Source organism: Aquarana catesbeiana, linkage group LG08, assembly GCF_042186555.1.
Source record: "Aquarana catesbeiana isolate 2022-GZ linkage group LG08, ASM4218655v1, whole genome shotgun sequence".
Taxonomy (NCBI): domain Eukaryota; kingdom Metazoa; phylum Chordata; class Amphibia; order Anura; family Ranidae; genus Aquarana; species Aquarana catesbeiana.
In genome coordinates, this window is record NC_133331.1 from 201,769,756 (window position 1) to 201,795,546 (window position 25,791).

At 41.9% G+C, this 25,791-nt stretch overlaps 1 protein-coding gene across 9 annotated transcripts in view; it reads right to left on the reverse strand.

Moving 5' to 3' along the window:
* Window positions 1-22,821, reverse strand: part of ZMIZ1 (zinc finger MIZ-type containing 1) — a 479,832-nt gene extending 457,011 nt beyond the window's left edge. For 4 of the 9 annotated variants that reach the window (XM_073596822.1, XM_073596823.1, XM_073596818.1 and 1 more), the window contains exon 1: window positions 22,473-22,821. The gene's annotated coding sequence lies outside the window, so the exon portion shown is untranslated. The remainder of the gene's footprint in view (window positions 1-22,472) is intronic. The other 5 variants (XM_073596820.1, XM_073596824.1, XM_073596815.1 and 2 more) reach the window with 2 other exon arrangements.
* Between the last annotated feature and the right edge of the window lie 2,970 nt (window positions 22,822-25,791).

Sequence of the window (25,791 nt, forward strand, 5' to 3'; positions counted from 1 at the left end):
TGGCCTATACAAAGCAATGACAGCCAGACAGCTGCCTGTGGGGATTCATGAGTAATCAAATAAGGAGCAATTACCTGCAGGTAATCGCTCCCTGTGCGATTATAAGGCAAATACCCACATATAGCAGCAACCGCGGTCAGTATACCAGTATGCAATTGCTGTGCAGAGGATAAATGGCCGCACCTATACAAAACCACCTGTGAATCCAGCCACAGAAATACACCATCCCTTGTCCAGGTCCCTTTTGAAGAGCCCTTGAGAGTTGGGGGAATAAAAAACACCCCCACATATACAATGAGGAAAATTATTCGATCCCCTGCAGATTTTGTAAGTTCGCCCACTTACAAAGAAATTAAGGGTCTATAATCTTTTATCATAGGTGTATTTTAAAATGATAGACAGAATATCAACCAAAAATTCAGAAAAAACACAATACAAGTGTTATAAATTGAGTTGCAACTCAGTGAGTAAAATAAGTATTTGTTGCCCAAGCAAAACATGACTTGGGGGAGAAACTCTTGCTAGGAAGCACAGAGGTAAGATGTTTCTTGTAGTTGGTGACCAGGTTTGCACACATACCAGAGGGGATTTTGGTCCATTCTTCTTTACAGTTATTCTCTAAATCCTTAAAGTGATTGTAATGTCTATTTTTATAGGAAAACTACTTGCTCTCTTGCAGTGGATTTGCACAGAGCAGCCCTGATCCTCCTCTTCTCGGGTCCCTCTTCTGTGATCCTGGCCTCTCTCTCCTGTTCAGTGCCCCCACATCAAGAAGCTTGCTATGGGGGGCACTCAAGCCAGGTCACAGCTCCCTGTGTCCATTCAGGCACCGATCTCCGACCCGGCCCCACCCCCTCTCCCCCCAATTGGCTAGCTGACTGATTGACAGCAGCGGGAGCCAATGGCACCACTGCTGTGTCTTAGCCAATCAGGAAGGAGAATCTGGGAGAGCTGAGACACTCGTGGACATTGCTGGACAGAGAGGGACCTCAGGTAAGTTTTGGGGGAGATGCTGCACACAGAAGGCATTTTATCTTAATGTATAGAATGCATTAGGATAAAAAAAACTTCTGCCTTTACAACCCCTTTAAGGCTTCTTGGCTGACGCTTGGCAACTCGAAGTTTCAGCTCCCGCCATAAATTTTGTATAGGATTAAGGTCTGGAGACTGGCTAGGCCACTCCATGACCTTAATGGGCTTCTTCTTGAGCCACTCCTTTGTTGCATGTTTTGGGTCATCGTTATGCTGGAAGACCCATTCACGACCCATCTTCAGTGTTCTGGCTGAGGGAAGGTGGTTCTCATCCAAGATTTTACAACACAACACAAGGCCCCATCCATTGGCCCCTCAATGCAGCAAAGTCAGCCTGTACCTTTAACAGAGAAACAGCCCCAAAGCATGTTTGCCCCTCCATGCTTGACTGTAGGGATGGCATTAGGGTTACAGTCAGCATTTTCTTCCTCCAAACACGACGAGTCGAGTTAATGCCAAAGAGCTTAATTTTGGTCTTATCTGACCACAGCACTTTCTCCCAATCCTTCTCTGAATCATTTAGATGTTCATTGGCAAACTTCAGATGGGCCTGCACATGTGCCTTCTTGAGGAGGGGGATCTTGCAGGCACTGCAGGATTTCAATCCATGGCGGCATATTGTGTTACCAATGGTTTAGGTGGTGATGGATACCAACTGTCTTGAGATCATTCACAAGCTTCTCTTGTGTAGTTCTGGGTTGATCCCTCACTTTTATTGTGATCCTTACCCCCATGGGGCGAAATCTTGCATGGGGCTCCAGACCGAGGGCAATTGATGGTTATTTTGTATTTCTTCCATTTGTGAATAATCGCTCTAACAGTGGTCTCCTTCTCACCAAGCTTCTTGCTGATGGTCTTGTAGCCCATTTCAGCCTTGTGCAGGTTTACAATCTTGATCCGGACGTCCTTTGACAGCTTTTTAGTCTTGGCCTTGATGGTGGGCTTAAATGGAAGAAAGATTCTGTGGACAGGTGTCTTTTATACACAGAGAGTTGTCATTAGGAGCACCTTCTTAGCCCTCGTTTACACTAAACACAGGTTTGAAATCGTGCGAGTTCTGCTGAACTCACACGACTTTAAACCTGCATTTCAGTGCGAGCTCAGGGGGTTGATTTGAAAGACATCTGTGCGGGTTAATGCACAGATGTCTACTGAAATCGTCCCTGAAGTCACCAAAAGTAGTGCAGGAACTACTTTTGGAAAATCGGTGTGGCGTCCCACCTATTGGGATAGTGCCACTGCCGGCAATAGGCTGCGATTTGAACGAGGGCTTAAATGGACAGGACTAATCTGCGTACCACATATAGTAGCCAGTCCAAAAATTGTGTTGTAGTTCAGTGAATAAAATAACATTTGTATTATGTGTTTTCTCTGGATTTGTGGTTGGTATTCTGTCTGCATCATTTAAAATACACCTACGATAAAAATGATAGCCCCTTCATTTCTCTGTAAGTGGGCAAACTTGCAAAAACTGCAGGAGATCAATTATTTTCCCCACTGTACATACACATGGAGAAGAAAAAAAAAAAAAAAAAAAAAAAAAAAGGCCTTCAAGCAAAACAAAAGCCTGGAAACAGAGGATCTCAAATCTTACACATAGAGCGCTGGCGTGTCTTCTCACGAGAATGGGATCAGGTTGTAACTGGTTTGGGATGATCTAAATTACATGAAATGTATAAGTGAGGGAGAAGACATTTTTCTACTAAATCGATAACATACCTCCACACATGTACATGTTCATGTTATATAAACACATATACACACACACAATCCTAGCCGTTTTAAAGTGTATGTAAAGCAAAAAAGCTTATTGACAGGGAAACCTGTCAAGTCCCCCCCCCCCCCCCCCCCCCCCAACGTGCCCCACTGGGGAGATTTTCCTTCACTTCCTAACATAAACTACAGGAAGAACTGGTATGGCCATTAGAGGATTTCCCCTTACTTCTTGCTCTAGTGACAATTCAAAGTCTTTGTGTTCTCCCCCCCCCCCCCCCCCCCCACACACACACACACACACACACACACACACACACACACACACACACTTTCTGTCTCAGAGATGGGGAGGGATACAAAACTTGACAGAGGGGGAGATTTACTGAAATGGAGAGTATAAAATCTGGTGCAGCTGTGCATGGTAGCCAATGAGCTTCTAACTTCAGCTTGTTCAAGTAAGCTTTGACAATAAGGCCCCAATTCAAATTGAATGTGACTTTGATGAAACTGTGCATGTCGGTGCGACTTTAAGGACATCTGTGCAGCTTCATGCACAGATGTCTATTCAAGTCGCACCTGAAATCACCAAAAGTAGTGCATGTATTACTTTTTCAAATCAATGTAGCACCACAAAGTCGTTGTCGCATCAATTTGCACATGGCCATTGCCGACAACAGGGTGCGACGTGTCATGTGATTTGGTAGGTCAAATCATATAAAACAAGTCGCTCCAATGTGAACAAAGGCTAAAACCTGGAAGCCAATTGTTTTTTATGCAGATATGCACCAGATTTTGCATGCTCCAGTGTTAGTAAACCTTCCCTAGTTTATGTAAAGGCAATGTTTTAGGTCTCAGATACGCTTAGGCTACATGTACACTAGCCTATCCTGACTGTGGCTGCAGGAAAAATGCACAACATGGGAAAAATGCAAACTGCGGTTTTACTGCGACTTTGCGTTTTCCCGCAGCCACCAGTCAAAATGTTCCTATCCTGAATGCGATTCTTACTCGTTCAGGAGAGGGAGGTTTAACCTCCCCTAAATGCAGCAGCTCCCAAACTCCGCTAGAAGCCAATATGTACATGGACACAGGCTTTTATGAAGTTGAGTTTAGCAGCTTTGGCAAAAGAATGTCAAAAGCTTTTAAACTCAAGTTTAGCAGAGGCCAGTGTATATGAAGCCTTAAGGCCTCATGCACACAAGACGCTGTCAAACGCGCGTTCAGAGGCAGTTGGACACTTTTTTCAACTGCCCCTGAACCCATTCAATGTTATCCTATGTGTCCATGTACACAGTCTTGTTTTTTGGCGTTTAGGCTGTTGCGTTTAACCTAGTTTTTCCAGAAGCAAAAAAATGGGTTCAGACGCAAAAGTTTTCCACATTTCAGACGCCAAACGTGGGTAAACGTCGGTACCCCGCGTTTGCGTTTATAAGTGTTTTTAAAGGAACCCTATTTTTTGGACCTGAAAACACAGAAATATGATGGTAAACTGCAGCAAAGAATGACATTTTATGACCCAAATTTGGGGCCCCATATCTCGGGGGCCACTTAGTGCTAGGAACCCAAAATATGGTGTGCAAACACAGTGGAACTAGCACTACAACATATCCAAATGTGGGGTTCCTAGCACCAAGTGGCCCAGAGATATGGGGCCCCAAAGTCGGGTCACAAAATGTAATTCTCTGCTGCAGAAAAGTGCTTGACATTTTGCGACCCGAATTTGGGGCCCCATATCTCGGGACCACTTGGTGCTAGGAACCCCAAATTTGGATATGTTGTAGTGCTAGTTCCACTTTGTTAGCACACCAGAGTTCGTAGCACAAAGTGGCTCCGAGATATGGGGCCCCAAATTTGGGTCGCAAAATGTCAATCTCTGCTCTGCAGACGCTTCTAGACGCAAACGCAGTAAAACGCAGCTAAACGCAGCATGCAAACGCGGCTAAACGGGCATTTCTAAACGCTGGTTTCGGCTTTTAAAAACATGTGTTCAGCAGAGTTTGCACCGGCATCTCGTAAGCATGAGGCCTAAACAGAATAGGATGCCTAGACAGTACTGGAGGCACACGTGGCTGCATATTGCAACCTCAGGGGTGTGAAAGTACAGGCAGTTTTAAGGGCTTTTACATTTCTTACTTGGAAAGGCACAGTTTTCCTTCACATCATAGAACTGCTGTGAGCCGGCCCACAACCACCACTTAGACCAGAGATTCTCAACTCCAGTTCTCAAGGTGCCCCAACAGGTCATGTTTTCAGGATTTCCCTCAGATGAAACGGCTGTGGTAATTACGAAGGCAGTTAAACTGGTCAAATCACCTGTGCAAAATAACGGTTAGCCTGAAAACCTGACCTGTTGGGGCGCCTTGAGGACTGGGGTTGAGTAACACTGACCTTGACCTTTAGGGTCGGTTCACACTGCTGCGTGGTGCAAATCACATGCGCTGTCCGTGCGATGCGATTTCAGCCAGATTGTATGGCTAATATCGCTTCACATTTGAACCAAACTCGCACAGGACCCTTTTTTTTGGTCTGGACCAGAATCGGATCGCATGGGTGTCAGATGAACTGTTTTCATATTAATGAGTTTAATAATAATTAATAACACTTTAAGAACAAACCTACAGAACCTTGTCTGGAACTAGGGGACTGCCTATATTCAGATAACCACCCTTTGTAGCTGCAAGGACAGAGATATGAAAATACAGTATCATACTAATGTTGGGCAGGATTCATTTGTCCAAAAGGATAAACTGAATCTGCACAAACACAAAACCTGTGGTATGGTCAAGAAGTTTTTTGGTCACTTTTAATTTTTGGGGTAATATAAAAAAGACAGACTGGTCCAGTTTTTCGCCATTCCATAGTAGGAGTGTACAGGTGAAAAATGAGAACTCATTGGGCAAACCCTATCACACCAAAAACTGGGCACAGCGATTCATAACAGGAATGTGACCAAAGCTGCCAAATTTAATCAAAGCAGCCAGTGGAAAGACACGTGAGCCTGGACAGAGATCTAGATTTTGTGATCATCCTGAACCTCTTTGTTCCCAGTAGCAACCTGATAAGTAGAGGTTTATGCTCCAAATCAGCAGCTACAGGCACATGATATTTTGGATGTTTTTCCCACCTCATTATAGCTTTACTTCTCATTGTATTTCATGCTCTTTATCACCTGATGTTCCAATAAGCCCAGCAAGGAATCTCCCTGCTTATATCTCATTATTTGGCAGAGGAGAAAGCAAAAGCTAGACACAGAGGAGCATGCTGGACTGCTATCCCGACTATAAAATCTCTGATCTATTTAAGATATGAATACCTACAGAAATAGAAGCTCATTCTAGTAAAAGCCACCAAATATATGATAGTTAGGCATATAAAGCACTATGTATCATTTACAGAACAAAAAGTGCACTATTGGCAGAATGTATTTCTTTTCCACAGGCCTGGAAAAGGTGACAGCAGTCCCATTTGGAATGCATCCTTGGCTCCTGTGTTTCTTCTGGCCTCAAACCAAGTCTACAAAAAGACAAAGTCTCCCTATATTGTAAGAAAACGGAGGAAAGGATTTCTGTAAAGCAGAAATGTGAAAATCATAGCACAACATACTGAATCTGTGCTGCTTATGACCTTAAGGCTAATGCATGAAGCACATAGGAGTTTTTTGATTACCACAAACAAAGATATTCATTGAAGGAAAAAAATTCATAGCAATATTTAGATTTGTAGCGCAGTTTGGAAATCTGAAAATTGTGAATGGATAATATGGGCAAAACTAATGTTCTGACAAAACACATGCCACAAATGTCTCATTGCTTCAAGGTAATTGATTGCAAAAGCCTATCCAAGTGGGACTGAAGCGGTTACAGTCAACTTCCACTCTATTTTGACTGTTTGATCGCTGGAAACGATTGTGATGGAAAGCGGACTGAGCGCCACCAATTGTCTGGCATATTGGGGGGGGGGGTATAGAAACACCCCTGGACCTCCCCTCGGATTCCATCTCCTGTCCAAATTAACACCTTCAACTTCTGCAGCGTTCAGTCATATTTAATTCAGTAAGCTTCCCTGTCAGGTCATGTAATATTTCCTGTCTCAGACAACAGAGCTGCTTACCCACACATCAAGGAAGACTAAAGCCAAAGCTTCTAGCAGTGCTCCTATGGAATGCAAAAAGTAGAGGAATAGAAAGCTCTTCCTAGTCCAACAGCATTCTGGTCAATCCTCTAACCACTTTGGAACTGGGACGTGTTGGTTAAATTTCAATATACTGTGAAGTACTCAATGGATTAGGAGAAGGCTCCATTCAATGTTGGAATGGATAGCTGCAGCCGCTGACAGCCTGTCATTGCAGTGTATGTGCTCAGTGGTCGCAGCTGTCAAACCCAGCAGCAAGAATCAGATTGCTGCCGGAGGGATTTGCATTGTGGCAAAACTCCAGGGAAACTGGAGCCTTAAGCAAGCCATAGATTATGCAATTTTCTTTCCTTCAATCACAGGTTGAAGGATCACTCGATTACACTATCAAATCAGTCAGTGTTGATGGGGGAATCTTTCCCGCTGTGCGATTGTATTCTGACAGCAGGAGGTTTCCCCACTGTCAAAATACAATGATCAATGCCAGCAACTAAAGCCATTGGCAGAGATCGCACAAGTAAATAAAACACGAAAGCCGAACGTCCAGCTTCTGTCGAAGGGGCATGACAGAAAAAGGTCTGCTAATCGGTATCCGATCAGCACTCTCAGCCAATGGCTGAAAGCACTGACTGATGTGTTCTGGCAAGGGGGGTCAGATATGTCGATATTCGCCAGCACACCAACGATCAATTTCGTCCAAACGGTTTTTATTCAAGAAAAAAAAAAAAAAAATAAATAAATCACATCACAAAAAATGATGTAGTTCCCCCTGTCAGAACACAAAAACTCAACAGGGAGATCGCTGTACTAACATCAGATTGTTAGTACAGGATCTCCTCCTGAGCTCTTCATTTGTTTTCAGCCCACTGGTTTAAATGAAAAAAATAAAAAACTAATAGTGTGTACTAGGCTTAACATAGGTCCCTTTGTGCATTCTGTTGTAATTTTATTAACACCGATTGCTCAAGCCCTGAAGGGGGGCGGGGGGCGGGGTACTCCCCCCCAAAAAAAAAAAACGGATTGACTGCATCTGATGCTCGTAACCAAATGCTTCAAAAAAAAAAAAAAATCAAAAGTGAGATCTTTTTGTACTAGGTGCTCCTCCGTACACATGTAAGAAGGCCTGTTTAGGAGGTAACGAGTTTGGATGGTTGTTCGGTTATAATGTGGCAACAAGTATCTGTATGGCAGCTCATGCCTAATTTTTCATGCACACCATATTATACAGTGGATGAGAACAGGCTGACCCAAGCTTTCATGCAACACAGAGCACTGGTTGGACTAACCTAGACAACCTTCTATTATGGATAAAGTATAGTCTGTTCTAGCAGTACAGGCAGTGGTTCTGGGGTCAATTCACACTACCATCAGAACTTTTAAGTTATTCACAAATCTGTAGGTATCATAGTTAAAAAAAAAAAAATACATTTAAATGTTAAAACAAAAACAAAAAACCTTCTGAAAAACAAATTGTATGTATGTGTGTACACGTGTATTGAAACGGTCATCTTCCATGCACACACTTTACAATATGTACTCTGGTTCTGCTATGACCGCCAGACGTTGGACGAGTTACCGATCCTTAAACATTAACTAGAGCTCATTGTGCAGAAAGGAGATAAACACACACAGGAGCACCACACATATAAAAGGAGCAAGCAGTGCACAGAAAGAGGAAAAAAAAAAAAAAAAACGCAGGTAGAACACAAATCCATGAATAAGTCTACTGTGCAAACAAGGAATAAATTCCACAGTTCAGAGACACACTAGCAATAAGTTAGCTTTAATTGATAACGAACATGAACAAAATGCATCTACAAAAGTTACAGATAAAGGCCATTTTTTGTATTAAACAATTAATCCTATTATTCTTTTCTCAGTGGTATTCTGAATACTATGGGAAGTGAATGGGATAACGCAGACGGCTTCATTTATACTGTTCCCTGTATGGCTGCCTTAGTCGGCTGAAGTGTTTCTACGTTCAAATATTTGAAAACCAGTATAGATTTACAACACTTAACATGAGAAATGTAGCAAGTTCTATTTATGTAATATGTTCTAATATGACGAGAATAATACAAATGATTGGGTTAAAAAGCATATCTCTCCTTAGAAAAAGCTGCATTGGAATCTCCAGTTGTTCCCACAGTGGTGGAAGAACTGCACAAAACCTGCGTGGAGCTCAGCAATGTTTGTGAAGGAGGCCACATAGTTTCTCCCTACAGACGGAGGTAAAGGTCACAAAATGTGATTCTGCTTCCCGTCAGGAAGCAGAACAATACAAAAGACAGTATCTCCTCCTCCCCCTCGCCTCACCAGCAGAGACCTAACCCCAACCCCAATGAGAAGGAGAAAACACACAGACTTGCAAACTACCAAGGATGACACTATTAACCATTACAGGTCTGCACTTTATTTGTGCAATATAAAACCAACAATCCTTCCTAGCAATCATATCCTATTATACAAAAAAAAATGCTTACGTTTTGCCTCACACAACAAAAAAAAGAAAAAATTATCATACCCTAACCATCAAGACATGTGATATTTCTCCAAACAGCTGGAACTTACAGGTGCAAGTAGTTAAACCGTAAACCTTCAGAGAAAAAAAAAAAAAAAAAAAAAAAAAGACAATTTGGTCATCCAACACTTCCTGGTCATAAGTAGACCTGTACCTACCTATTTCTGGCATGCTCAATCTCTCGCTACCTTGGAGTTCATGCCTTCTGATATTTCAAGAAGTACGTGATCAGGAACATTTTGTACCAAACAGAATGAAGGTGGAAAGTTTGTAAAAACTATAGAATGTTGTCAATAACTGATCAGATTCCTTCTTTGACGTATGAAGTTACATTAGAATCATAAAGAAAGCAGTTTATTGGTCGTCACGGGCCACAGAGACAGTTCTCAGTTCAGACATTTGGTCACGAAGCTAGCAGCATAATGACCGCTACCCATGGCAACCATGCTGTCAACTTATTTCCAGTTGGTTGCTGCATTCGTAATTTCACCCAGAAAAAAACACTATATATCGAAGACGTTTTCTGTACACCTGCAGTTTAATGCAAACGACAGGACATATTATGTTAGTATGTACAGCTTTCCTCCTTAGGATGTCAAAACCTCAAAGTGGTAGTAAACTAAAAAAGGCCCTATGCAATGTGCTAGTATGCATACTAGCACATGGGGGGTTACATTTATGACAGAAAAATAAATAAATAAAAAACCACTAGGGCTTCTTCTGTTAAAAAAAATCCTGCCCGCTTTAATGATGCGGAGCCCTGTAGATACAGAACAGAGCACAATTTGTAAATAAAAGCAGAACTCAAGGTTTAAAGTGGTTGTAAACCCTCTCATATACCCAGTGAAGTGAATAGCTTCAGATGATACAGAGATGAATCAAATGCTCCTACACATGTTTTACTTGATTATCTGCTGCCATCTCCTCTGTTCATCCATTCAAAAGTGCAGATTTGTGATAAAATCCTTCTGTATCTGTGAGGAGCAGAGAGGAGGGGGTAGAGAGCTGCAGTTACAGTGTGTGAGAGCTGATTGGAGGAAAGGGACACACCCCCTCCACACACAGCACAGGAATGAAGAGCTGTGTTCTGAATAGACAAGCTGTGTGCTGAGCTCCACCCCCCCCCTCCAATCACAAATTCATCTCATGTGAATATTTCTTATAGAAGTGACTCATGCCAATAACAGAGGCATGAAAGACCAGAGAGAAACGACATTTGGAGTTTTGGAGAGAGACAAGTAAACACTACAGATCAGATAAATCCACATAAAACACCCGGGTGAACTAAATCGGCTGCAGGCAGAAGGATATGTGCTGACGTCACCAAACTGTTGTACTAGGAGGACGGGGAGTTCTATCGCAGCCGGCCGGCTCTGTTTTGTAGCGCGAGTTTTATCTTCAATCCAATGTAAGTGCAATACTGTTTTAATAAACCCTGTTTAAGCGCTATCACGCTATGGTTGGTCTTTCTTCTATACCCTGCCGAATACCCTGATTACCCCGCTGATCACTGAGGTTCATAGGAGATTCACGCCATCAAGGAATTGGAGCACAAGTTTATCCACTGAGTACACCTGTCTGGACGCTCCTTTCGTTCAAGCAAAGGACTTGGTTGGGCTATAGCCATCCACTTGTTTTCCGCTTGCCATCTGGTAAGCGAGTTTTTCATTAGGTGGTGGCACTGAATAAGGATTTAGCTCACCCAAGTGTTTTATGTGGATTTATTTGAACTGCATTTCATTATCTTGGAATACACAAGCCATTGTTGACCCGCACCCTTATATAGCGCAGCTTCTCTTTTCCAAACACTACAGATATTTGTGCTTTGTTCAGATTTCATGACTTGGGCTTACAGCCACTTTACGGGCCCATACACAGCAGCAGCTACACTAGAACTGCCCCCATGTCTTTCAGCCTGTCATTGTGATGCCTGCTGGCAGCAGGGCTGGATGCTGCACCTGTGTCTCTGGAAAACACCAAGATTTGATGCACAAGGGCCAAATTGCATGCGCTCATGAGGGCAAGTCTGACGACCCTACATATTAACTGCTTTCGGAACGCCCCACGCACATATACTGCGGCAGGGTGGCCCTTCAGTGCAAATTCAAGTACCTTTAAGTCTTTTTTTTTCCCCAGATCTGGGGCGCGCATGCACACTGCCGGCGACCCGCTCTTGCTGCGATTGGACACAGCGGGATCCAATCAGCGGCACCTGCCGATTGTTTCCGAGAGAGGCAGAATGGTGGTCTGCCTATGTAAACAAGGCAGATCTCCGTTCTGTCAGAGGGGGTGATAGAGATCTTGTGTTTCTGCTAAGCAGGAACACGGATCTGTCTTCCCCCAGTCAAAGCATCCCCCACACAGTTAGCAAGCACTCCCAGGGAACACAGGTAACCCTTTGATCACCCCTGACGTTAATCCTTTCCCTGCCAGTGTCACTAGTACAGTGGCAGTGCACATTTTTAGCAGTGATTACTGTATTGGTGTCACTGGTTCCCAAAAAGTGTCAGATTTGTCCAGTGTAATGTTGCAGTCCCGCAAAAAAAAAAAAAAAAAAGAAAAAAGTATTAAAAAAAAATACGGTTTTACCAAAAACATGTTGAAGTAAAATTATATATATATATATATATATATATATATATATATATATATATATATATATATATATATATATATATATATATATATATATATATATTTTTTTTTTTTGAAAATTGTCAAGTTTTTTTTTGTTCCTAGCACAAAAAAAAACAAAAAACAAAAAAAAAACTGCAGGAGGTGATGAAATACCAACAAAGCTCTATTTGTGGGGGGGGGGGGGGAATCGGTGTACAGCTTCGCATGACCGCACAATTGTCAGTTAAAGCAATGCAGTTTCATTGCGCAAAAAATGGTGTGGTCAGACAACTTTTACAGGAAAAGTCAAGATATGCTACTTTAGCGGTCTGTATCTGTGGATCTACAGTACAAGCCAGTTTGAATTTTTTTTTTTTTTTTACCAGTGGTAACATCTTAATTTTCCTATCATGTGCAATTTTCAAAATTGCTCAGGTTTGTGACAGGTTTCTTTCAGCCATACAGTGTGATTTCATTTTAGGACTTGTCTGTTCTTCTGGAGGTTGGAGAAAAAAAGAGAATGTAACAGTTATCAAATATAGCCAGTGCCACAGGGCCCAGGATTGTTACAAAAGGCCATAAAGTCATATGCGATAATGCCTACAAGTTCACAGGAGTGCAACCTCTAGCGTAGATCTAGTTTAGCGTCATAAGAAGTCACACCTCGTCACTTGAATACACTGAAATCCTTGAAACAATACAGCTCAGCCAAGCACAGACAAATTTGTAAAACCCCAACCAAAATATAGGGAGAGAGAAAGAAAAGAAAAGAAAAGAAAAGAAAAGAAAAAGAAAAAAGAAAAAGAAAAAGAAAAAGAAAAAAGAAAAAAGAAAAAGAAAAGAAAGAAGGGGCGCTGCTCTCAGCCACACAACAGACAGCTGGCTACTGGCTCACATTTCATATACTTCCCTGGGGAGGAACACCGCAGGCTAGAGGGAGGAGGAGCAGGTTTTTACAGACCAGCCACTTCTTAAGGCTTAGATGACCACTGACCCTCCCAAGTGGTCTTGGAATAATATAATCCTTTCTATACAATTGTGTTAATTCACACATATTCTGCATCGAACATCTATTACTGACATCAAACGGTTCGACTTGATTCCTCTTTCCTTTATTCCCCTGATCACAAAATGGGAAAAAAATAAAAAAACCACACAACACATTTTTATCTTGGCAGCGATGTAAAACTACCTGTGATTAGGAGCAGAAAGGTTTTATCTTCTATGTCTTAACTCTCACTCACATTCTATGTACAATCTCCAATCAGAAATCTAGTTATGAAATCGGTTTTATGAGGCCTTGTAAACATGTGTCTTGTGGTTAACTGAAATGCTTTATTACTCAGCAGAATTGTAACATATCGGTTGTACTTTCCTTATTGATGAGCTTTGAGCAGCAATTTCATACTGTGTACTTAGCTATCTGAAAAATACCTGTATTTTAAATGCAAAAGGGAACAGATTTAAAAGAGGAGTTCCAGTCTGTATTAAAAAAAAAAAAAAAAAAAAAATTAAAGTCAGCAGCTAGAAATACTGTAGCTGCTTACTTTTAATATAAGGACACTTACCTGACCAGGGAGCCTGCGATGTCGGCACCCCAAGTTGACCTGTCCATCGGCTTCGGGTGCAGGCATCCTTAGTAAGGGAAGCAGGAAGTTAAGCCTTGTAGCCTGTTTCCTACTGCACAAGTCGCACTACGCTTCCTGAATGGTCCCGCTGTCTTTTGGGACCGATGTGTGTCTCCCAGAAGTGAGAGAGAATAACATAAGTCGCTGCGGTGCCCTTACACGGAGGTGGCCCATTTCTGTGTTTATTAAAAAAAGTCAGCAGCTACAAAAAGTGTAGCTGCTGACTTTTAATAAACAGATGCTCACATGTCCCACGGTCCAGCGATGTGGCCGCCCGAAGCCTCGCTTCACTCCCTCCCTTTCTGCACCGGCATTACAAGTGTGGGCGCCCAGCTGCTTGTGGCTGCCGGGTGTGCACTGCGCATGCGCGAATCTCGCTGCGTGTTTTCCGAATGGCCAGGCAATCTTCTGGGACCTGTGATGTGTCCCAGAAGATTGCAGAGAAGGGGGGGGGGGGGGTTTGGGAAGGGGAGGAGAACTTCCGCTCGAGCCCTGAGCAGAAAGGGGAGCTGGGTACCAGTCAAAATGTCAAAACTAGGTACCCATTCCCCCCCCCCCCCAAAAAAAAAAAATGACATGCCAAATGTCAGGTGATCAGGAGTCCTTAAAGCGGAAGTTCCACTTATGGGTGGAACTTTGCTTTAAGGAGATTCACCCTCTCTATTTGTCCTGTTTCCTATTTTCATTGAAAGTAAAAGAAAATCCCACAAAATTTGGGGTGTCTCCGGGAAGGTAATAGAAAGGAAATCTTTCAATTTGGGCACTAGTTCTGATGACCTGGGGGTCCCCAAGGGATTCCCTATATTTTTCAGGGATTTCCTCCCACTTAGTGAAGGGAAATCTCCCCAATGCGACATAGGTGGCAAAAAATAAACAGTGGTTATAACCCTCCCTTGCTCTATCTAAAAAGAATTAAATAAATAAAAAGGGGGAAGGAAATTATGTTTGATGGCTTCCAAATCCCACGTACAAAAGTTTAGGGATCTGACCCCAACCGCCACAATACTGGCTTGCATGTTGTTTGTAATCATAAAATAATTTTATGTAAGAACTCATGTCATTATTACAGTATGTTCATATTAGATTTCACAAATGTGTGTAAACAAACAGATTAACAAATTTTCAGTGTGGACTAGAACCACAGGAATATTGGCAATGATCAAACCAACTTGCCGTCACCCCTCCTGCCTTTTCGATAAGGCCTCATGCACACAGGACATTTTAAAAATGCCAGTAACATTAGCTGTAGAATGAGTTTTGTAGTGTTTAGCTTTTTCTTTTTCCCTTAAGCCAACCTATACTCCCACAAAAGCTTAGGTCTCAAAAACGCAGATAAGTGCCAAATAGCTATGTTTTTCAGCTTTTAGCAGAGTTAGAGTGTTTTTACAGCAGAAAACTCCTCTGAAAACCCACTAGTTCTGGGGGGGTTTTTCCAGCTAGAAAATGCTGATAACAGCCTATGTGTGGACATAGGATAACATGCTGGCGAGTTTACTGGCTGCAGAAAAAAAATGCCAAAAGCCAAAAACAGCAGCTGTAAAAACATCCAGTGTGCATGAGGCCTAAATATGAATAGGTCTGACCAAGTAAAAAATAAATATATAATGATAATTATTATTATTATTATAATAATAATCAAAATCATAAAAGAAATCAGCAGGTGATATAGCTTTTCAACAATCTCCGAAAGATAAAATGTTTTTTACTGAAAGTCCAACTCCAAATATTTTTTTCCCCCATGTGTGCTGTGGTTAGAACCTCTTAAAGTGATTGTAAAAGTTTTTTTTTTTTTTTTTCTTCCCCTTTAAATAACAAACATGTCATACTTACCTGCTCTGTGCAAGGGTTTTGCACAGAGCAGCCCCGGTCCTCCTCTTCTGGGGTGCCCTGGCAGCACTCCTGGCTCCTCCCCTTCTTTGGGTGCCCCCACGGGAGCCACTTTCCAAGGGGGCACCCGTGTGGGCACGCTCACGAATCCCGCTGATGTGTCCATTGACATGGACAGCAAGACTCGGCCCAGCCACCAGCGTCACTGGATCTGATTGACAGCAGCAGGAGCCAATGGCTCCTGCTGCTATCAATCTGTACAATGAGGACAGTGAAATGGCTGGAGCTGCTGGGCTTGTGCTCCTTGCTGGAAGGAACGGGTTAAGGTAAGAAAAAGGGGGGCTCTTTGGGGGCAGCTGCAGCACAGGTTTTTCACCTTAATGCATTAAGGTGAAAAACCTTGAGACTTTAAAACTCCTTTAACTTCTTACTGGTTCTGTGGAAGTTTAGACAAAATTCCTTCTATGGGGATACAGACAGTATTTAAAACCTGACCGGTGAATATCCTTAGTTGGAAAAACAGACATTTAAATCTTGACAAAAACAACAACAACATCGCTAACATACCTTTATCCAAAACTTAAATGGAACCAAAAAAAAAAAAATTATTAATAATAATAATAATAATAATAAATAATAATAAAATGGGTGAAGTTGTATCTAAATATTTAAAATTAGATGGATCCTTACCTCTGTTGTAGATCATTAAATTATCATTTAAAAAAAATTAGAGACATCATGAAATTTTATGAAGAAGTTTCAGGGAAAGCGTGGAGACACAAAAATCATTGTTGCAATTTCACTTTCACTTAAAAAAAAAAAAAAAAAAGAAAAGAAGGAAGAAGAGGAAGTTTGTTGTTTTGTCTTCTACATGAGTTATGACATAAACTAACCATCATAACAGATGAGTGGCAGACAAAACATCATACATATAGTAGATGTTGTGGTCTGTGCTTTCTGCACTATTGTGTACACAGATAATATTTGATAGATTATCAGGTAATTGCCACTATGAATATTGAACTATAAATAAACAGCAGTGAAACTTCCAATGTATTCACCATCTAATTCACCTTTTGAAAAGACTTCATTAAATTTAACAAGGCTTAAACTCCTAGCAAAGAAATTACTAATTGCTGGCACAAACAGAGTGCTGAGGTGTTTAAAACACCCATCAATTATTGTAACCTATCGATTCCAAAAGTATTTGTACATTGGTTGAGAATACATTTAATTATAATAGAGTGCTAATCTCTGCAGAACTATGGATTCCATGCAGTCAACCTTTCCAATTTATAAAAATTAAAAATTAGCGTGAGGGGAGCGTTTATTCGTAGTAACTTCAAGTATAAACAATTTAGCCCAAGAAAAATCAAAAATTACCACAAAAACAGTATTACATATATGACATGTGTTTAACTTTAACGTCTATCCCCCGGATTTAGACGTAGTTTAACCACTTTACACAAAACAACGTACCCGTACGTCGGTACTTTGACGCTAAATACGGGGTTATGGCAGCAGCTAGCTGCCCTAACCCCAGTAATTTCAGGAATGCTGTGCGTTTCTCTTTAAGATAAAAGTGGTCTTTGCGGCAGATACGCAGCGAGATCCCTTTAATTGGCGGTGGGAGATGTGGCCACCCGCCGCGCTCTGGTCGACTCTGCCGCTTTCCGGACCTGCCCGGTAGCGGCGGAGACAACCACGTCCTCTCCTGTGGATGCCTGGCTGAGGGGAAGATGGCCCCTCAGCTCCATGGCATGGGAGGGCGGAAGCGACCTCAAACGTCACTCCCGCCCATAGCTCTTAAAAAGGAGAATTTTTATTTTTTCCAAGTGACTTTTTTTTTGCATTTTAGTGTAAATATGAGATCTGAGGTCTTTTTGACGCCAGATCTCATATTTAAGAGGTCCTGTCATGCTTTTTTTCTATTACAAGGGGTGTGTACATTCCCTGTAATAGGAATAAAAGTGACCCAAAATAATAAAAAAAAAAAAATAAAAATGTAAAAGCGCCCTGTCCCGACGAGCTCGCGCGCAGAAGCCAACGCATACATGGAGTAGCACCCGCACATGGAAACTGTGTTTAAACGGCACACGTGAGGTATTGCCGCAATCGTTAGAGCGAGAGCAATAATTATAGCCCTAGACCTCCTCTAACTCAAAACTGGTAACCTGTAGAAAATTTTAAACATCACCTATGGAGGTTTTTAAAGGGTTGGGGTTATAAGTAGTAACTTTCTAGCAAAAAAGGGGATATCTATGTTAAAGTCAGTCACTGAACGAGCCACTAGAACCACAAAGCAGCAAGTTGCAAAAAATGTAATCATGGGAAATCGGCTCCTAGGCAATTCCCCCCCCCCCCCCCCCCAATTGGGCTTCAAATCTACAGCTAAATTTGATCGCATAGTTAGGCTTCATGTACACAGGACATTTTTACAACCTTTCCTGAACAATTTAACTTGACAGACTGACAGTCGCGTTTGCGTTTAGAAGCGTTTCTTAAAAATAAATAAAATTATTATTATTAATAATATAATGGAGACTGAGCGGGTCACAATAAACAAAATATGGGGACTCCAGACATAGGGAAAAGACTGGGGGCATATCAATAAAGCAGTAATAAATTTTGTGAATGTCACATTTGTGGTCCTCAAATGATGCCCCTATGTCATCAGAAAATAAAAAAGGACTTACACATGCCTCAAAACTGGGGAGAGTTTAGCGACATATACCTGGCTATTTTCTGGTCATCACAGTTGAAAACAGTGCCTTCTGTATGATCTTGGCTTGGGGGGGGGGGGGTCACACATAAAAAGGTGGCCGGTTAGCTAATGCCCGCTACACAATAGGTTATGCATGGGTACCAACATTTCCACTATCATCTCATTATACAGTCACCCACTGTTCTACACTATACCACAGGGACTAGAAAGATCATAAACACAGTGCCAGCTATTTAATATTAAAATGGCATGTGCAGTAAGTAAATCCTAAAAACATTTCTTATATGCTCCATTTTTCTTTGTTCAATATACCATTGAAAGCATTTTTTCCCCATTATCAAACCACCATCTGATCTGGCTACACATCTAGTGAGCCGATAACCTCCTGTGCACTCTGCTGATCAGCTAGCATAGTTCCCAGCTCTCTCTGAACTACAACACGCTGCCTCTATAATTAATCAGAGAGGTGGAGGTGCTCTGCAGTTTTTTTCTCAGGTGACAACTCTGTTACTCCATAGGTATAACAAGGTGAGGAAGTTTTGTCACCCTAGGGCAGGAAGTCTGTTACTGGCAGGATCACTGGATGAAAATAAAAGGATTTAGGGTGTGAAAAGGCAAAGTAATGCAGCCATCACATCTAAGGACCGGGAAGCTGCAAGGTTACATTTTTGTTCTTAGGTTTAAATGCACTTGATGTAGACTATTCCATCTTTCCATTCCCCAACAATGGGCATCTGCTGTTAAAGTCCTATCTTCCAAACTTCTCACCAAAGTTACTGCATATTCTTAGCGAGGCAAAATTAGCCCCTTTTGAGACTGAAGAAGTGATGTATTGGTAAGTCAGTAGGTAACTTCTCAAACAAGGTTTAGAACAAATATAAATATTTGCATCGGGTCTAAATTCACCCCTGGACCTCATCCGTTTCAGTGTTTTTCATTACGTTAGGTATGAGCCAGGAGTGCCTTTTTTGACCACCTGGCAATGTTTTTTCAAGCTGTACAAAGTCATTATTGGATCTTATGAAGAAACAATTTAACTAACTTTGCCAGGGAATTTCATAGAGACTTTCTAGTAAAGAAAAGGCATTTACATTACAAGCGGGCTCTTATTTATTAAGACAAGTATAATGTGGGATTACCATAGTAACCAATCAACAATCATTGAGTGCGGTGATCACTTTAAACCAAAAGGTGAAATCTGATTGGCTTCCAAGGCTTGCCATGTTAAATGTTTGCACTATTATGTTCATATCAGTTTCACAACAAATATAATAAAACAAGTAAAATATCTCCTGTTTGCAAAGTTATCTACATGGACACAGGATATTTTCACAACATTACTATTCTGTAATTTTCTGGACTAAAATAAACTTTAATAATGTATAGAAAACTGTTGCATCTGTACAATATATCACTGTCATAAGTGAATAGGTAAAAATTTCTTATGTATGCCCTGCTAAGTTGTGCAAGTCTGGCAAAAAGGCTGAAGATATGGAACCTTATTTTTTGTAACCATATTTACAGAAAAAGAGGAAAAAACAAAACAAAATAAAAAAAAAAAAAAACCACGACATTACTAAATTCAGTCAGCCCCTATTCAGCCTGAAAGTCACACGTGCTCTGCTGCAGACCTTGCTGCTCAATGTGCCTTTTGTCTGAAGACTGGTGTTTCAACATCCTAGTCTTGAACACAAGGAGGAAGGGGGAAAAAAAAAAAAAAAAAAAAAAAAAAAAAAAGGGGGTCAGCACAAGTCTTCTGTCATTCATAAACCTGAATCAGAGCTCACAGAACACCAGCCTTTCCTCCCCCTTTTCCACAGAAGATTGATGCCACAATAAAACAATAACACCCCAGCCTGCAAACAGGGCACAGTACCAAAATCCGTCTGCCATCTCTTCCAGAATGCAAAACACTTAGGCATCCTGGCAAAACCCATTAGTGATAAGCCACAAATCACCAGGCTACTGATCTCAAACAGGGATGGAGAACATAAACAAGTTTAGAGATGACAAAATACGCACAAAAATTATTGCTAAACAATAAAACAAAAATTACAACTTTTAAATGATCACACCCCCACTTTTATTGTTTACAAATTTGACAGCACTGTTTACAATTGCAAACACTTGAAAAATGGCAAGCACAAGCAGGCAATAGCAAAAATAAGCAACCTAATGTGTATATATATATATATATATATATATATATATATATATATATATATATATATATATATATATATATAGCCAATCCATTTGTCAATTCGATGGTCCAAATCTGCAGCCACAATATATTAGGCCTTTCTGACCAGCAAGTATTAAGAGTTATTATTTAGCTGTCAAATTCTTTAATAAAACAGAATCAGAGCAATGCCACAAGCATATATAAGTTCTGACAAACAATCCATGTGTATTATTCCATGTTCCTTTGTATTCTGCCTGGACCAGGATAGATGTATCTCTAAGGCAATGTCCATTTCGTATCAGACGACTTGCTAAAGGTAGAACCATGAAAACCCCTATCCTTGGTTATTCTCCTTCACCGCACTCATACCATCTCTTTGGAAAGCTCTGAAAGAGCATTTGTTCAGGCTGCCAAGTTAAATCCTCCTTTCTCATGTCAAGGCTTTGAAAAAGCAGTCAGAACAGCAGCTACACTGAGGTCTGCAGAAGTAAAAGAAGAAAAGCAATTCCTTTGGCACCACAGGACCATTAAGCCGTTTGCAGATTATGAACTGAAGCACAAGAATATCTACTCTGCCCAATCAGACAGTAAAGCAGTCTTTATGTAGGTACTGTACATCATACCTAGACTTTTATGGCTCTGCTGAGCTAGCCAAGAGTGTTTTGTTTTGCTTTTGCAAATAAATATGCAAAATCTGTGTGACAGCAAAAGGAGAAAAAACAAAAAAAACAAAAAAACAAAAAAAACAAAAAAAAAAAAAAAAAACAAAAAACAAACCACACACAAAAACAAATACCAACAACAACAATAGCTGACAACGAATTGACAATCAGTGCAATCCACTGAGAATAACTGGCGTTTTGGGGACATGCTCTTAGGTTATTATTGCTTAATGAATGGCCTATTCAAATACAAAATTTTAAAACATCAAATATCTTGAAATTTGCAAATATTTCAACAATCCTATTCTAGGGGGGAAAGTAGCAGAACAGCAACTGGATATAAAAACAAATACAAAGTAGCGTTCTCATCATAAATATCCACAAAAGCAAACCCTTAATTCATGAAAAGGACTAAATGGAAACACAAGGGTGTTGCAATGGCACAGATCTTCAGAACTGGTAATCACAGCGGTGATTTCATTGAGGGCTTGCTCAGGGCACACAGGGTTAAACAAATTCAGGCAGTCACAGCAGACATTATAGGGGGAGTGTTTTCAATATACACACCACTAACCATCAGCTGCTTCTCCAAAGCCAGAAAGTTACACAGCACAGGGTTTGCTAAACTTTTGAAATGTAAAGTTTGATGTGACTTTGGAGAATTATTCAGCCATGTCGGTAATGTTTTGGTGGAAAGCAGACATTCCTTGAGTGTTGTAAATGAAGCAGATCCCACTGATAGGGCTCCCTCCCCCCTTCCTAGGGCTCATCCCTTTCCTCTTGGTCCTTGTTGGGACATCTGTACACAAGAATCTGCCATCAGTCCTAATGAACTCCTATGGACTTCAGCTGACTTTCACCTCCCAGGTATATATGAGATGGGAATAAACATGACATCCATGACACAGCCCTGGGAGCTAGAGACACACATCAGTGCACCTTGCCCATCATTACTGCACTGTTTATCCAATTAGCACTGGGGACACAGCTCATTATTCAATGGTGATTTCCCATTACAAATGGGCCTCCAATGGGCTGCAGCCTAGGATCCTCAGTGTAACATTGCACACACTGAACACCTAAGCGATCACTTTGGGGGAATCCCTTGTCCGCAGAGCTCACATTCTTTGCATTCTCGCTGGCTGCTGTGCCTTTAAACCTCCATACCACAACAAAGACAGGAGGGATCTCACACAATGCAGGTCCGATCCATCTCCGAACTTTACCAATTACAGTAGCCCGATGGTTGGTGCAGGCGCCATCGGAGATCAGGAGCTCAGCCTGCCCCTCTGTGCCCGGCGTGCCTGTCTATCCTCCGCTGCCCCTGGAGGAGGGAGGTCTCCGGCCATGCATGCTCCGCTCACACCTCACCTCCACACACTAAACTTCCATTGTGTGGATGTCAGACACCCACATACATCCAACTTACCCCGGTGTGTGTGTGTGCGGCAAGCTGGGCTCCTCCACATGAATAATATCCTCTCTCTCCGGATCTCTGCTGGATGTCACACTCCTCTCTCTGCCCGGATCTCCTGTCTCTGCCCGGATCTCCTCCGCCGCCGCTCTCCGGCCCTTATTCCCCCACACACAGTAAAAGGAGCTCAGTGTTACTGGGGGACTAAGTGAATCAACTAGCAGGGAGCACAGTAAGTTGAAGTGTCAAATTACATCGCCTATTCTATTACCATGCTGGCTGGTCGGCCGGAAAACCTGTCCCGGATTTCACGCTGGTTGGAGCCGAGTGTACAAAGACATGATCCTGGCCTGGACGAGAGACGGGACGCGGAGTCTATCACCCCCCCCCCCAAACCAGTGTATTCTCCAATCAGTGTACGCCCGCCACTGACATCACCACCACCAATGTCTCCATTACATACTTTACTAACTAGGCATGAAATAATACATAGGAAAACATCAACACCACTGAATACAATTATAATGTACACAGCACTGTACATACTGGAGGTTCACATGGGACATGTGCACAATCGGTGTAAACACATTGTATGAAAAATGAATGTATTCCGATGAGCTTAGTTCACACCATTGTAGTGCTTTCATCTATGTCAGTGTCCACTTCAACAGAAAGATTTTCAACAGCTAAATTAGCATTGGTCTGGTACTCGACTAAAATACGACTAAAACTAAAATGGCATTTTAGTCAAAACACTATGACTAAGGCTAGGTTCACACCTATATGTTTTTCCATGCCGAGTTTGCATGGGAACAGCAGTCCATTCAAATGAATAGGCTGCCATCCCTGTGTTTCCACAAAAAAAAAGGTGCATGTACCTTTTCAAAAACACAGCCTTAGGGACCATGCGATTTCCCTGCACAACCCGCACTGCCATTTTACATGCGTTGGGGTGCCATTCAGAATGAATGGTAGGCCTGTGCGTTTCCACAGAGAAGTGCAGTGGTTGTGGGTGTGCGGGAATGTGTAAAGCTGGATTCACACCTATGCAGTTTTATGCCGCGTACACACGGTCGGACTTTTCGTCTACAAAAGTCCAACGGACGCTGACGGACTAAAGCTGGCTGGTAATCCGATCGTGTGTGGGCTTCTCCGGACTTTCAACGGACTTTTTTAGCCTCAAATCCGACGGACTTTAGATTTGAAGCATGCTTCAAATCTTTACGTCGTAACTACGACGGACCCCGAAGTCCGCTCGTCTGTATGCTAGTCCGACGGACAAAAAAACGACGCATGCTCATAAGCAAAAACTAAACGGAAGCACTCGGTCTAGTAAAACTAGTGTTCGTATTGTAGGTAGCACATTCATCACGCTGCAAAATCTGTGATCGTTGAATGCAGCGCATTTTATTTCTTCTTTACGAAGGCTCTAAAGAACGAAGGTGTTTTGCTGTTCATAATCAGAGTTCTCCCAAACTGATTTCTGGATTCTTTTCTCTTTGATCTCATGAATGATATAGTATGCATTTTAAAAACAATGTTTCCATACTAATAATACTTTTTCCCCTTTTTTTTTTTTAGGTTTGTAAAGTTAACACAAAGAACCCATTATTATTTTTTTTTTTTTATAGTGATTATTTTTTAGTTTTTAGATAAAGTTAACCCAAAGCACCGTTTTTGGTTACGTAAATTTTTTGATTTTCAAGACTTACCACTTGAACATTATTAACATTAGTAATGTATTTTTGGTGTGTTTTTTTTCAAACTCAATGAGATTGTTGTCCCTTGTTAATTTAACATTGTGTGTAAAATCAATGATTTCAAAGAAAAAACATAAAGTCTTTTGCTAAACTCAAAAAATGATCCATTTATTCATGGTCAAAATAAAATAAAGAGGAAGTCAACGCTGGAAAAAGTCGGTGTACCAGAAAATTGGGATCTTGCGGAGTCCATATAAGAGGGAGCACAATCTGGTCCAAGAATCCCAGAGATCAACAGCACCAGCAGATGATCTAGATGTCCCCAGACTGTGGTCCTACAACAGCCTGCGTCTTCTGTCAGACCAGACTGAACCCAGGTCATCATTTTCTTCTCTTCCCTGCAGCCTTTCCTCCACGCTGCCCTGCAGCCTTCCCTGTAGCCTTCTTTTGAGGCTGTGGCTCTGGTGTTTCAGTTGTGGCAGGAGGAGGAGGAGGAGGAGGAGGAGGAGGGGGGGCTGCCTCATGTAGTTGGGTGTTTTGTGTTAGCGTGCCCTGCAGCCCCTTATGGATTGTTTCCCCAAATAGGCGCTCACAAATGAGGCGCTGCTCCCTATTCATCTGAAGAAGCCTGCTGGCTAAGTAGCAGCCATAGGATTCTTCCGCTTCGGGGGGGCTCCTTAAAAAACGGGTGGCCTCTTGCATGAGGCGCAGGGATGCGTCCTGTGTGACCATCCCCTTCCTGGCCCTTTTTTTGGGAAGGTGGAGGGGAGGCACTTGGGATTCGGTCAGGCTCCTACTGGGCCCAGCCACCTCACTTGGCCCAGCCACCTCACTTGGCCCAGCCACCTCACTGGGAGCAGCCACCTCACTGGGAGCAGCCACCTCCTGCCTGACACTGGGCCCAGCCTCCTCCAGGATGATGGTGAATCCGGCCTCCTCCAGGCTGTCCATGGGCCTGGTCTCCTCCTGCCTGCCACTTTCCCCACATTCCTCCTGGATGGACTCATCCTGTGTATAAAAAAAGGACAATAGTTTGAGTATATTTTTTTGGGTTCATTAATGACACACAGTTTGCTTCTCATGAATAGCAAATTCAATGTGAATACTTCTCTTTAATAAAAGAGTCTAATCAGACACCCTAATTATTTCAAGCAGGTGCCAAACATATTTAGCCACTACTGTCAATTGATATGTATACACAATTTTGAGTGCCAAATTATTTTAGACAATTATAACATCCAGTTAACATCATTAATATTAGTACAGTAAATATTTGTTAAAATAATTTACCTGACTCCAGATGGTCATATCTGGTTCATCCAGGATGGAAGACCCAGCTTGCTCCTCATCAGCCTCTGCTGGGGTGGAGGGAAGGGTGGAGGGAAGGGTTGAAAGTGATGGCCTGGCTTCATTCTGGTCATCCAGAAAACGGAGTTGATTATAGTACCACAGCCTGGGTACATAAACATCATCTGCTGATGCTCCTGATCTCCTTGATTCCTGGATCTTCTTATGCTCCCTCTTATACATGTTCCTCAAGACCCCAATTTTCTTGAGCAATGTCTCCATTGTTGCTTCCGGGATGGTCGCCTGGACAAAGGCCAGAAGTCTCTCCAGCGTTGACTTCCTCACAT